The sequence below is a fragment of the Camellia sinensis genome, chromosome 14, assembly GCF_055761805.1.
Source record: "Camellia sinensis isolate YWXY chromosome 14, ASM5576180v1, whole genome shotgun sequence".
NCBI lineage: Eukaryota > Viridiplantae > Streptophyta > Magnoliopsida > Ericales > Theaceae > Camellia > Camellia sinensis.
In genome coordinates, this window is record NC_138974.1 from 104,006,795 (window position 1) to 104,016,639 (window position 9,845).

The 9,845-nt window shown below is 48.2% G+C and overlaps 31 non-coding genes across 31 annotated transcripts; all 31 read left to right on the forward strand.

Moving 5' to 3' along the window:
- Nucleotides 1-114: 114 nt before the first annotated feature.
- Nucleotides 115-233, forward strand: LOC145808172 (5S ribosomal RNA). The gene has a single exon (XR_014351637.1). It is a non-coding gene; the product is annotated as a 5S ribosomal RNA (ribosomal RNA).
- Nucleotides 234-430: 197 nt separating this feature from the next.
- On the forward strand, nucleotides 431-549 carry LOC145808173 (5S ribosomal RNA). The gene has a single exon (XR_014351638.1). It is a non-coding gene; the product is annotated as a 5S ribosomal RNA (ribosomal RNA).
- A 200-nt stretch (nucleotides 550-749) lies between these two features.
- On the forward strand, nucleotides 750-868 carry LOC145808174 (5S ribosomal RNA). Its single transcript, XR_014351639.1, has one exon. It is a non-coding gene; the product is annotated as a 5S ribosomal RNA (ribosomal RNA).
- A 198-nt stretch (nucleotides 869-1,066) lies between these two features.
- LOC145808175 (5S ribosomal RNA) lies at nucleotides 1,067-1,185 on the forward strand. The gene has a single exon (XR_014351640.1). It is a non-coding gene; the product is annotated as a 5S ribosomal RNA (ribosomal RNA).
- Nucleotides 1,186-1,384: 199 nt separating this feature from the next.
- Nucleotides 1,385-1,503, forward strand: LOC145809511 (5S ribosomal RNA). The gene has a single exon (XR_014353070.1). It is a non-coding gene; the product is annotated as a 5S ribosomal RNA (ribosomal RNA).
- Nucleotides 1,504-1,698: 195 nt separating this feature from the next.
- Nucleotides 1,699-1,817, forward strand: LOC145809759 (5S ribosomal RNA). Its single transcript, XR_014353321.1, has one exon. It is a non-coding gene; the product is annotated as a 5S ribosomal RNA (ribosomal RNA).
- A 198-nt stretch (nucleotides 1,818-2,015) lies between these two features.
- LOC145810262 (5S ribosomal RNA) lies at nucleotides 2,016-2,134 on the forward strand. The gene has a single exon (XR_014353838.1). It is a non-coding gene; the product is annotated as a 5S ribosomal RNA (ribosomal RNA).
- Nucleotides 2,135-2,333: 199 nt separating this feature from the next.
- Nucleotides 2,334-2,452, forward strand: LOC145808176 (5S ribosomal RNA). The gene has a single exon (XR_014351641.1). It is a non-coding gene; the product is annotated as a 5S ribosomal RNA (ribosomal RNA).
- Nucleotides 2,453-2,648: 196 nt separating this feature from the next.
- Nucleotides 2,649-2,767, forward strand: LOC145808178 (5S ribosomal RNA). The gene has a single exon (XR_014351643.1). It is a non-coding gene; the product is annotated as a 5S ribosomal RNA (ribosomal RNA).
- A 196-nt stretch (nucleotides 2,768-2,963) lies between these two features.
- LOC145808179 (5S ribosomal RNA) lies at nucleotides 2,964-3,082 on the forward strand. The gene has a single exon (XR_014351644.1). It is a non-coding gene; the product is annotated as a 5S ribosomal RNA (ribosomal RNA).
- Nucleotides 3,083-3,282: 200 nt separating this feature from the next.
- Nucleotides 3,283-3,401, forward strand: LOC145809512 (5S ribosomal RNA). The gene has a single exon (XR_014353071.1). It is a non-coding gene; the product is annotated as a 5S ribosomal RNA (ribosomal RNA).
- A 198-nt stretch (nucleotides 3,402-3,599) lies between these two features.
- LOC145810219 (5S ribosomal RNA) lies at nucleotides 3,600-3,718 on the forward strand. The gene has a single exon (XR_014353794.1). It is a non-coding gene; the product is annotated as a 5S ribosomal RNA (ribosomal RNA).
- A 201-nt stretch (nucleotides 3,719-3,919) lies between these two features.
- On the forward strand, nucleotides 3,920-4,038 carry LOC145809559 (5S ribosomal RNA). Its single transcript, XR_014353120.1, has one exon. It is a non-coding gene; the product is annotated as a 5S ribosomal RNA (ribosomal RNA).
- A 197-nt stretch (nucleotides 4,039-4,235) lies between these two features.
- LOC145810002 (5S ribosomal RNA) lies at nucleotides 4,236-4,354 on the forward strand. Its single transcript, XR_014353569.1, has one exon. It is a non-coding gene; the product is annotated as a 5S ribosomal RNA (ribosomal RNA).
- A 198-nt stretch (nucleotides 4,355-4,552) lies between these two features.
- Nucleotides 4,553-4,671, forward strand: LOC145810657 (5S ribosomal RNA). The gene has a single exon (XR_014354217.1). It is a non-coding gene; the product is annotated as a 5S ribosomal RNA (ribosomal RNA).
- Nucleotides 4,672-4,869: 198 nt separating this feature from the next.
- On the forward strand, nucleotides 4,870-4,988 carry LOC145809020 (5S ribosomal RNA). Its single transcript, XR_014352515.1, has one exon. It is a non-coding gene; the product is annotated as a 5S ribosomal RNA (ribosomal RNA).
- A 199-nt stretch (nucleotides 4,989-5,187) lies between these two features.
- On the forward strand, nucleotides 5,188-5,306 carry LOC145808180 (5S ribosomal RNA). The gene has a single exon (XR_014351645.1). It is a non-coding gene; the product is annotated as a 5S ribosomal RNA (ribosomal RNA).
- A 201-nt stretch (nucleotides 5,307-5,507) lies between these two features.
- LOC145809513 (5S ribosomal RNA) lies at nucleotides 5,508-5,626 on the forward strand. Its single transcript, XR_014353073.1, has one exon. It is a non-coding gene; the product is annotated as a 5S ribosomal RNA (ribosomal RNA).
- Nucleotides 5,627-5,823: 197 nt separating this feature from the next.
- On the forward strand, nucleotides 5,824-5,942 carry LOC145808181 (5S ribosomal RNA). Its single transcript, XR_014351646.1, has one exon. It is a non-coding gene; the product is annotated as a 5S ribosomal RNA (ribosomal RNA).
- Nucleotides 5,943-6,141: 199 nt separating this feature from the next.
- LOC145808182 (5S ribosomal RNA) lies at nucleotides 6,142-6,260 on the forward strand. The gene has a single exon (XR_014351647.1). It is a non-coding gene; the product is annotated as a 5S ribosomal RNA (ribosomal RNA).
- A 191-nt stretch (nucleotides 6,261-6,451) lies between these two features.
- On the forward strand, nucleotides 6,452-6,570 carry LOC145811276 (5S ribosomal RNA). Its single transcript, XR_014354820.1, has one exon. It is a non-coding gene; the product is annotated as a 5S ribosomal RNA (ribosomal RNA).
- Nucleotides 6,571-6,765: 195 nt separating this feature from the next.
- Nucleotides 6,766-6,884, forward strand: LOC145809605 (5S ribosomal RNA). Its single transcript, XR_014353166.1, has one exon. It is a non-coding gene; the product is annotated as a 5S ribosomal RNA (ribosomal RNA).
- A 198-nt stretch (nucleotides 6,885-7,082) lies between these two features.
- On the forward strand, nucleotides 7,083-7,201 carry LOC145810891 (5S ribosomal RNA). The gene has a single exon (XR_014354444.1). It is a non-coding gene; the product is annotated as a 5S ribosomal RNA (ribosomal RNA).
- Nucleotides 7,202-7,400: 199 nt separating this feature from the next.
- Nucleotides 7,401-7,519, forward strand: LOC145808184 (5S ribosomal RNA). The gene has a single exon (XR_014351649.1). It is a non-coding gene; the product is annotated as a 5S ribosomal RNA (ribosomal RNA).
- A 198-nt stretch (nucleotides 7,520-7,717) lies between these two features.
- On the forward strand, nucleotides 7,718-7,836 carry LOC145809514 (5S ribosomal RNA). Its single transcript, XR_014353074.1, has one exon. It is a non-coding gene; the product is annotated as a 5S ribosomal RNA (ribosomal RNA).
- Nucleotides 7,837-8,031: 195 nt separating this feature from the next.
- LOC145809133 (5S ribosomal RNA) lies at nucleotides 8,032-8,150 on the forward strand. The gene has a single exon (XR_014352627.1). It is a non-coding gene; the product is annotated as a 5S ribosomal RNA (ribosomal RNA).
- A 198-nt stretch (nucleotides 8,151-8,348) lies between these two features.
- LOC145810305 (5S ribosomal RNA) lies at nucleotides 8,349-8,466 on the forward strand. The gene has a single exon (XR_014353881.1). It is a non-coding gene; the product is annotated as a 5S ribosomal RNA (ribosomal RNA).
- Nucleotides 8,467-8,662: 196 nt separating this feature from the next.
- LOC145808185 (5S ribosomal RNA) lies at nucleotides 8,663-8,781 on the forward strand. Its single transcript, XR_014351650.1, has one exon. It is a non-coding gene; the product is annotated as a 5S ribosomal RNA (ribosomal RNA).
- Nucleotides 8,782-8,979: 198 nt separating this feature from the next.
- LOC145808186 (5S ribosomal RNA) lies at nucleotides 8,980-9,098 on the forward strand. Its single transcript, XR_014351651.1, has one exon. It is a non-coding gene; the product is annotated as a 5S ribosomal RNA (ribosomal RNA).
- Nucleotides 9,099-9,295: 197 nt separating this feature from the next.
- On the forward strand, nucleotides 9,296-9,413 carry LOC145810306 (5S ribosomal RNA). Its single transcript, XR_014353882.1, has one exon. It is a non-coding gene; the product is annotated as a 5S ribosomal RNA (ribosomal RNA).
- Nucleotides 9,414-9,610: 197 nt separating this feature from the next.
- Nucleotides 9,611-9,729, forward strand: LOC145808187 (5S ribosomal RNA). Its single transcript, XR_014351652.1, has one exon. It is a non-coding gene; the product is annotated as a 5S ribosomal RNA (ribosomal RNA).
- The last annotated feature ends 116 nt before the right edge of the window (nucleotides 9,730-9,845 follow it).

Below are 9,845 nucleotides of genomic sequence, written 5' to 3' on the forward strand. Positions count from 1 at the left end.
GCCTCCTTTTCGACAATTTCTCCCTTTTAAACCATTTCCAGATTATCCTATTCCATTCAATTTCATTTTTTTCCCCGTCTACTGCTTAAAACAATAAAGTCGCGGTTAATCTTCGGGTGCGATCATACCAGCACTAATGCACCGGATCCCATCAGAACTCCGCAGTTAAGCGTGCTTGGGCGAGAGTAGTACTAGGATGGGTGACCCCCTGGGAAGTCCTCGTGTTGCACCCCTTTTGTCCCTTTTTCCACCACCCCCCGCCCTTTTTTTTTTCCCCGGACAGCCTGTCCGATTTTTAGCCCATTCAATCGCCTTCGCCTCCTTTTCGACAATTTCTCCCTTTTAAACCATTTCCAGATTATCCTGTTCCATTCAATTTCATTTTTTTCCCCGTCTACTGCTTAAAACAATAAAGTCGCGGTTAATCTTCGGGTGCGATCATACCAGCACTAATGCACCGGATCCCATCAGAACTCCGCAGTTAAGCGTGCTTGGGCGAGAGTAGTACTAGGATGGGTGACCCCCTGGGAAGTCCTCGTGTTGCACCCCTTTTGTCCCTTTTTCCACCACCCCCCCCCCCCCTTTTTTTTTTTCCCGGACAGCCTGTCCGATTTTTAGCCCATTCAATCGCCTTCGCCTCATTTTCGACAATTTCTCCCTTTTAAACCATTTCCAGATTATCCTGTTCCATTCAATTTCATTTTTTTCCCCGTCTACTGCTTAAAACAATAAAGTCGCGGTTAATCTTCGGGTGCGATCATACCAGCACTAATGCACCGGATCCCATCAGAACTCCGCAGTTAAGCGTGCTTGGGCGAGAGTAGTACTAGGATGGGTGACCCCCTGGGAAGTCCTCGTGTTGCACCCCTTTTGTCCCTTTTTCCACCACCCCCCCCCCCTTTTTTTTTTCCCCGGACAGCCTGTCCGATTTTTAGCCCATTCAATCGCCTTCGCCTCCTTTTCGACAATTTCTCCCTTTTAAACCATTTCCAGATTATCCTGTTCCATTCAATTTCATTTTTTTCCCCGTCTACTGCTTAAAACAATAAAGTCGCGGTTAATCTTCGGGTGCGATCATACCAGCACTAATGCACCGGATCCCATCAGAACTCCGCAGTTAAGCGTGCTTGGGCGAGAGTAGTACTAGGATGGGTGACCCCCTGGGAAGTCCTCGTGTTGCACCCCTTTTGTCCCTTTTTCCACCACCCCCCCCCCTCTTTTTTTTTTCCCCGGACAGCCTGTCCGATTTTTAGCCCATTCAATCGCCTTCGCCTCCTTTTCGACAATTTCTCCCTTTTAAACCATTTCCAGATTATCCTGTTCCATTCAATTTTATTTTTTTCCTCGTCTACTGCTTAAAACAATAAAGTCGCGGTTAATCTTCGGGTGCGATCATACCAGCACTAATGCACCAGATCCCATCAGAACTCCGCAGTTAAGCGTGCTTGGGCGAGAGTAGTACTAGGATGGGTGACCCCCTGGGAAGTCCTCGTGTTGCACCCCTTTTGTCCCTTTTTCCACCACCCCCCCCTTTTTTTTTTCCCCGGACAGCCTGTCCGATTTTTAGCCCATTCAATCGCCTTCGCCTCCTTTTCGAAAATTTCTCCCTTTTAAACCATTTCCAGATTATCCTGTTCCATTCAATTTCATTTTTTTCCCCGTCTACTGCTTAAAACAATAAAGTCGCGGTTAATCTTCGGGTGCGATCATACCAGCACTAATGCACCGGATCCCATCAGAACTCCGCAGTTAAGCGTGCTTGGGCGAGAGTAGTACAAGGATGGGTGACCCCCTGGGAAGTCCTCGTGTTGCACCCCTTTTGTCCCTTTTTCCACCACCCCCCCCCCCTTTTTTTTTTCCCCGGACAGCCTGTCCGATTTTTAGCCCATTCAATCGCCTTCGCCTCCTTTTCGACAATTTCTCCCTTTTAAACCATTTCCAGATTATCCTGTTCCATTCAATTTCATTTTTTTCCCCGTCTACTGCTTAAAACATTAAAGTCGCGGTTAATCTTCGGGTGCGATCATACCAGCACTAATGCACTGGATCCCATCAGAACTCCGCAGTTAAGCGTGCTTGGGCGAGAGTAGTACTTGGATGGGTGACCCCCTGGGAAGTCCTCGTGTTGCCCCCCTTTTGTCTCTTTTTCCACCACCCCCCCCCCCCTTTTTTTTTTCCCCGGACAGCCTGTCCGATTTTTAGCCCATTCAATCGCCTTCGCCTCCTTTTCGACAATTTCTCCCTTTTAAACCATTTCCAGATTATCCTGTTCCATTCAATTTCATTTTTTTCCCCGTCTACTGCTTAAAACAATAAAGTCGCGGTTAATCTTCGGGTGCGATCATACCAGCACTAATGCACCGGATCCCATCAGAACTCCGCAGTTAAGCGTGCTTGGGCGAGAGTAGTACTAGGATGGGTGACCCCCTGGGAAGTCCTCGTGTTGCACCCCTTTTGTCCCTTTTTCCACCACCCCCCCCCTTTTTTTTTTCCCCGGACAGCCTGTCCGATTTTTAGCCCATTCAATCGCCTTCGCCTCCTTTTCGACAATTTCTCCCTTTTAAACCATTTCCAGATTATCCTGTTCCATTCAATTTCATTTTTTTCCCCGTCTACTGCTTAAAACAATAAATTCGCGGTTAATCTTCGGGTGCGATCATACCAGCACTAATGCACCGGATCCCATCAGAACTCCGCAGTTAAGCGTGCTTGGGCGAGAGTAGTACTAGGATGGGTGACCCCCTGGGAAGTCCTCGTGTTGCACCCCTTTTGTCCCTTTTTCCACCACCCCCCCCCTTTTTTTTTTCCCCGGACAGCCTGTCCGATTTTTAGCCCATTCAATCGCCTTCGCCTCATTTTCGACAATTTCTCCCTTTTAAACCATTTCCAGATTATCCTGTTCCATTCAATTTCATTTTTTTCCCCGTCTACTGCTTAAAACAATAAAGTCGCGGTTAATCTTCGGGTGCGATCATACCAGCACTAATGCACCGGATCCCATCAGAACTCCGCAGTTAAGCGTGCTTGGGCGAGAGTAGTACTAGGATGGGTGACCCCCTGGGAAGTCCTCGTGTTGCACCCCTTTTGTCCCTTTTTCCACCACCCCCCCCCCTCTTTTTTTTTTCCCCCGGACAGCCTGTCCGATTTTTAGCCCATTCAATCGCCTTCGCCTCCTTTTCGACAATTTCTCCCTTTTAAACCATTTCCAGATTATCCTGTTCCATTCAATTTGATTTTTTTCCTCGTCTACTGCTTAAAACAATAAAGTCGCGGTTAATCTTCGGGTGCGATCATACCAGCACTAATGCACCAGATCCCATCAGAACTCCGCAGTTAAGCGTGCTTGGGCGAGAGTAGTACTAGGATGGGTGACCCCCTGGGAAGTCCTCGTGTTGCACCCCTTTTGTCCCTTTTTCCACCACCCCCCCCCCCTTTTTTTTTTCCCCGGACAGCCTGTCCGATTTTTAGCCCATTCAATCGCCTTCGCCTCCTTTTCGAAAATTTCTCCCTTTTAAACCATTTCCAGATTATCATGTTCCATTCAATTTCATTTTTTTCCCCGTCTACTGCTTAAAACAATAAAGTCGCGGTTAATCTTCGGGTGCGATCATACCAGCACTAATGCACCGGATCCCATCAGAACTCCGCAGTTAAGCGTGCTTGGGCGAGAGTAGTACTAGGATGGGTGACCCCCTGGGAAGTCCTCTTGTTGCACCCCTTTTGTCCCTTTTTCCACCACCCCCCCCCCCCCCTTTTTTTTTCCCCCGGACAGCCTGTCCGATTTTTAGCCCATTCAATCGCCTTCGCCTCCTTTTTGACAATTTCTCCCTTTTAAACCATTTCCAGATTATCCTGTTCCATTCAATTTCATTTTTTTCCCCGTCTACTGCTTAAAACAATAAAGTCGCGGTTAATCTTCGGGTGCGATCAGACCAGCACTAATGCACCGGATCCCATCAGAACTCCGCAGTTAAGCGTGCTTGGGCGAGAGTAGTACTAGGATGGGTGACCCCCTGGGAAGTCCTCGTGTTGCACCCCTTTTGTCCCTTTTTCCACCACCCCCCCCCCCTTTTTTTTTCCCCGGACAGCCTGTCCGATTTTTAGCCCATTCAATCGCCTTCGCCTCCTTTTCGACAATTTCTCCCTTTTAAACCATTTCCAGATTATCCTGTTCCATTCAATTTCATTTTTTTCCCCGTCTACTGCTTAAAACAATAAAGTCGCGGTTAATCTTCGGGTGCGATCATACCAGCACTAATGCACCGGATCCCATCAGAACTCCGCAGTTGAGCGTGCTTGGGCGAGAGTAGTACTAGGATGGGTGACCCCCTGGGAAGTCCTCGTGTTGCACCCCTTTTGTCCCTTTTCCACCACCCCCCCCCCCCTTTTTTTTTTCCCCGGACAGCCTGTCCGATTTTTAGCCCATTCAATCGCCTTCGCCTCCTTTTCGACAATTTCTCCCTTTTAAACCATTTCCAGATTATCCTGTTCCATTCAATTTCATTTTTTTCCCCGTCTACTGCTTAAAACAATAAAGTCGCGGTTAATCTTCGGGTGCGATCATACCAGCACTAATGCACCGGATCCCATCAGAACTCCGCAGTTAAGCGTGCTTTGGCGAGAGTTGTACTAGGATGGGTGACCCCCTGGGAAGTCCTCGTGTTGCACCCCTTTTGTCCCTTTTTCCACCACCCCCCCCCCCTTTTTTTTTTCCCCGGACAGCCTGTCCGATTTTTTGCCCATTCAATCGCCTTCGCCTCCTTTTCGACAATTTCTCCCTTTTAAACCATTTCCAGATTATCCTCCTCCATTCAATTTCATTTTTTTCCCCGTCTACTGCTTAAAACAATAAAGTCGCGGTTAATCTTCGGGTGCGATCATACCAGCACTAATGCACCGGATCCCATCAGAACTCCGCAGTTAAGCGTGCTTGGGCGAGAGTAGTACTTGGATGGGTGACCCCCTGGGAAGTCCTCGTGTTGCACCCCTTTTGTCTCTTTTTCCACCACCCCCCCCCCCCTTTTTTTTTTCCCCGGACAGCCTGTCCGATTTTTAGCCCATTCAATCGCCTTCGCCTCCTTTTCGACAATTTCTCCCTTTTAAACCATTTCCAGATTATCCTGTTCCATTCAATTTCATTTTTTTCCCCGTCTACTGCTTAAAACAATAAAGTCGCGGTTAATCTTCGGGTGCGATCATACCAGCACTAATGCACCGGATCCCATCAGAACTCCGCAGTTAAGCGTGCTTGGGCGAGAGTAGTACTAGGATGGGTGACCCCCTGGGAAGTCCTCGTGTTGCACCCCTTTTGTCCCTTTTTCCACCACCCCCCCCCCCTCTTTTTTTTTTTCCCCGGACAGCCTGTCCGATTTTTAGCCCATTCAATCGCCTTCGCCTCCTTTTCGACAATTTCTCCCTTTTAAACCATTTCCAGATTATCCTGTTCCATTCAATTTCATTTTTTTCCTCGTCTACTGCTTAAAACAATAAAGTCGCGGTTAATCTTCGGGTGCGATCATACCAGCACTAATGCACCAGATCCCATCAGAACTCCGCAGTTAAGCGTGCTTGGGCGAGAGTAGTACTAGGATGGGTGACCCCCTGGGAAGTCCTCGTGTTGCACCCCTTTTGTCCCTTTTTCCACCACCCCCCCCCCTTTTTTTTTTCCCTGGACAGCCTGTCCGATTTTTAGCCCATTCAATCGCCTTCGCCTCATTTTCGAAAATTTCTCCCTTTTAAACCATTTCCAGATTATCCTGTTCCATTCAATTTCATTTTTTTCCCCGTCTACTGCTTAAAACAATAAAGTCGCGGTTAATCTTCGGGTGCGATCATACCAGCACTAATGCACCGGATCCCATCAGAACTCCGCAGTTAAGCGTGCTTGGGCGAGAGTAGTACTAGGATGGGTGACCCCCTGGGAAGTCCTCGTGTTGCACCCCTTTTGTCACTTTTTCCACCACCCCCCCCCCCTTTTTTTTTTTCCCCGGACAGCCTGTCCGATTTTTAGCCCATTCAATCGCCTTCGCCTCCTTTTCGACAATTTCTCCCTTTTAAACCATTTCCAGATTATCCTGTTCCATTCAATTTCATTTTTTTCCCCGTCTACTGCTTAAAATAATAAAGTCGCGGTTAATCTTCGGGTGCGATCATACCAGCACTAATGCACCGGATCCCATCAGAACTCCGCAGTTAAGCGTGCTTGGGCGAGAGTAGTACTAGGATGGGTGACCCCCTGGGAAGTCCTCGTGTTGCACCCCTTTTGTCCCTTTTTCCACCACCCCCCCCTCTTTGTTTTTTCCCCGGACAGCCTGTCCGATTTTTAGCCCATTCAATCGCCTTCGCCTCCTTTTCGACAATTTCTCCCTTTTAAACCATTTCCAGATTATCGTGTTCCATTCAATTTCATTTTTTTCTACTGCTTAAAACAATAAAGTCGCGGTTAATCTTCGGGTGCGATCATACCAGCACTAATGCACCGGATCCCATCAAAACTCCGCAGTTAAGCGTGCTTGGGGGAGAGTAGTACTAGGATGGGTGACCCCCTGGGAATTCCTCGTGTTGCACCCCTTTTGTCCCTTTTTCCACCACCCCCCCCCTTTTTTTTTCCCCGGACAGCCTGTCCGATTTTTAGCCCATTTAATCGCCTTCGCCTCCTTTTCGACAATTTCTCCCTTTTAAACCATTTCCAGATTATCCTGTTCCATTCAATTTCATTTTTTTCCCCGTCTACTGCTTAAAACAATAAAGTCGCGGTTAATCTTCGGGTGCGATCATACCAGCACTAATGCATCGGATCCCATCAGAACTCCGCAGTTAAGCGTGCTTGGGCGAGAGTAGTACTAGGATGGGTGACCCCCTGGGAAGTCCTCGTGTTGCACCCCTTTTGTCCCTTTTTCCACCACCCCCCCCCCCTTTTTTTTTTCCCCGGACAGCCTGTCCGATTTTTAGCCCATTCAATCGCCTTCGCCTCCTTTTCGACAATTTCTCCCTTTTAAACCATTTCCAGATTATCCTGTTCCATTCAATTTCATTTTTTTCCCCGTCTACTGCTTAAAACAATAAAGTCGCGGTTAATCTTCGGGTGCGATCATACCAGCACTAATGCACTGGATCCCATCAGAACTCCGCAGTTAAGCGTGCTTGGGCGAGAGTAGTACTAGGATGGGTGACCCCCTGGGACGTCCTCGTGTTGCATCCCTTTTGTCCCTTTTTCCACCACCCCCCCCCCCCTTTTTTTTTTCCCCGGACAGCCTGTCCGATTTTTAGCCCATTCAATCGCCTTCGCCTCCTTTTCGACAATTTCTCCCTTTTAAACCATTTCCAGATTATCCTGTTCCATTCAATTTCATTTTTTTCCCCGTCTACTGCTTAAAACAATAAAGTCGCGGTTAATCTTCGGGTGCGATCATACCAGCACTAATGCACCGGATCCCATCAGAACTCCGCAGTTAAGCGTGCTTGGGCGAGAGTAGTACTAGGATGGGTGACCCCCTGGGAAGTCCTCGTGTTGCACCCCTTTTGTCCCTTTTTCCACCACCCCCCCCCCCTTTTTTTTTTCCCCGGACAGCCTGTCCGATTTTTAGCCCATTCAATCGCCTTCGCCTCCTTTTCGACAATTTCTCCCTTTTAAACCATTTCCAGATTATCCTGTTCCATTCAATTTCATTTTTTTCCTCGTCTACTGCTTAAAACAATAAAGTCGCGGTTAATCTTCGGGTGCGATCATACCAGCACTAATGCACCAGATCCCATCAGAACTCCGCAGTTAAGCGTGCTTGGGCGAGAGTAGTACTAGGATGGGTGACCCCCTGGGAAGTCCTCGTGTTGCACCCCTTTTGTCCCTTTTTCCACCACCCCCCCCTTTTGTTTTTCCCCGGACAGCCTGTCCGATTTTTAACCCATTCAATCGCCTTCGCCTCCTTTTCGACAATTTCTCCCTTTTAAACCATTTCCAGATTATCCTGTTCCATTCAATTTCATTTTTTTCCCCGTCTACTGCTTAAAACAATAAAGTCGCGGTTAATCTTCGGGTGTGATCATACCAGCACTAATGCACCGGATCCCATCAGAACTCCGCAGTTAAGCGTGCTTGGGCGAGAGTAGTACTAGGATGGGTGACCCCCTGGGAAGTCCTCGTGTTGCACCCCTTTTGTCCCTTTTTCCACCACCCCCCCCCCCTTTTTTTTTTCCCCGGACAGCCTGTCCGATTTTTAGCCCATTCAATCGCCTTCGCCTCCTTTTCGACAATTTCTCCCTTTTAAACCATTTCTAGATTATCCTGTTCCATTCAATTTCATTTTTTTCCCCGTCTTCTGCTTAAAACAATAAAGTCGCGGTTAATCTTTGGGTGCGATCATACCAGCACTAATGCACCGGATCCCATCAGAACTCCGCAGTTAAGCGTGCTTGGGCGAGAGTAGTACTAGGATGGGTGACCCCCTGGAAGTCCTCGTGTTGCACCCCTTTTGTCCCTTTTTCCCCCACCCCCCCCCTTTTTTTTTTCCCCGGACAGCCTGTCCGATTTTTAGCCCATTCAATCGCCTTCGCCTCCTTTTCGACAATTTCTCCCTTTTAAACCATTTCCAGATTATCCTGTTCCATTCAATTTCATTTTTTTCCCCGTCTACTGCTTAAAACAATAAAGTCGCGGTTAATCTTCGGGTGCGATCATACCAGCACTAATGCACCGGATCCCATCAGAACTCCGCAGTTAAGCGTGCTTGGGCGAGAGTAGTACTAGGATGGGTGACCCCCTGGGAAGTCCTCGTGTTGCACCCCTTTTGTCCCTTTTTCCACCACCCCCCCCCCCTTTTTTTTTTCCCCGGACAGCCTGTCCGATTTTTAGCCCATTCAATCGCCTTCGCCTCCTTTTCGACAATTTCTCCTTTTTAAACCATTTCCAGATTATCCTGTTCCATTCAATTTCATTTTTTTCCCCGTCTACTGCTTAAAACAATAAAGTCGCGGTTAATCTTCGGGTGCGATCATACCAGCACTAATGCACCGGATCCCATCAGAACTCCGCAGTTAAGCGTGCTTGGGCGAGAGTAGTACTAGGATGGGTGACCCCCTGGGAAGTCCTCGTGTTGCACCCCTTTTGTCCCTTTTTCCACCACCCCCCCCCCTTTTTTTTTTCCCCGGACAGCCTGTCCGATTTTTAGCCCATTCAATCGCCTTCACCTCCTTTTCGACAATTTCTCCCTTTTAAACCATTTCCAGATTATCCTGTTCCATTCAATTTCATTTTTTTCCCCGTCTACTGCTTAAAACAATAAAGTCGCGGTTAATCTTTGGGTGCGATCATACCAGCACTAATGCACCGGATCCCATCAGAACTCCGCAGTTAAGCGTGCTTGGGCGAGAGTAGTACTAGGATGGGTGACCCCCTGGAAGTCCTCGTGTTGCACCCCTTTTGTCCCTTTTTCCCCCACCCCCCCCCCTTTTTTTTTTCCCCGGACAGCCTGTCCGATTTTTAGCCCATTCAATCGCCTTCGCCTCCTTTTCGACAATTTCTCCCTTTTAAACCATTTCCAGATTATCCTGTTCCATTCAATTTCATTTTTTTCCCCGTCTACTGCTTAAAACAATAAAGTCGCGGTTAATCTTCGGGTGCGATCATACCAGCACTAATGCACCGGATCCCATCAGAACTCCGCAGTTAAGCGTGCTTGGGCGAGAGTAGTACTAGGATGGGTGACCCCCTGGGAAGTCCTCGTGTTGCACCCCTTTTGTCCCTTTTTCCACCACCCCCCCCCCCCCTTTTTTTTTTCCCCGGACAGCCTGTCCGATTTTTAGCCCATTCAATCGCCTTCGCCTCCTTTTCGACAATTTCTCCCTTTTAA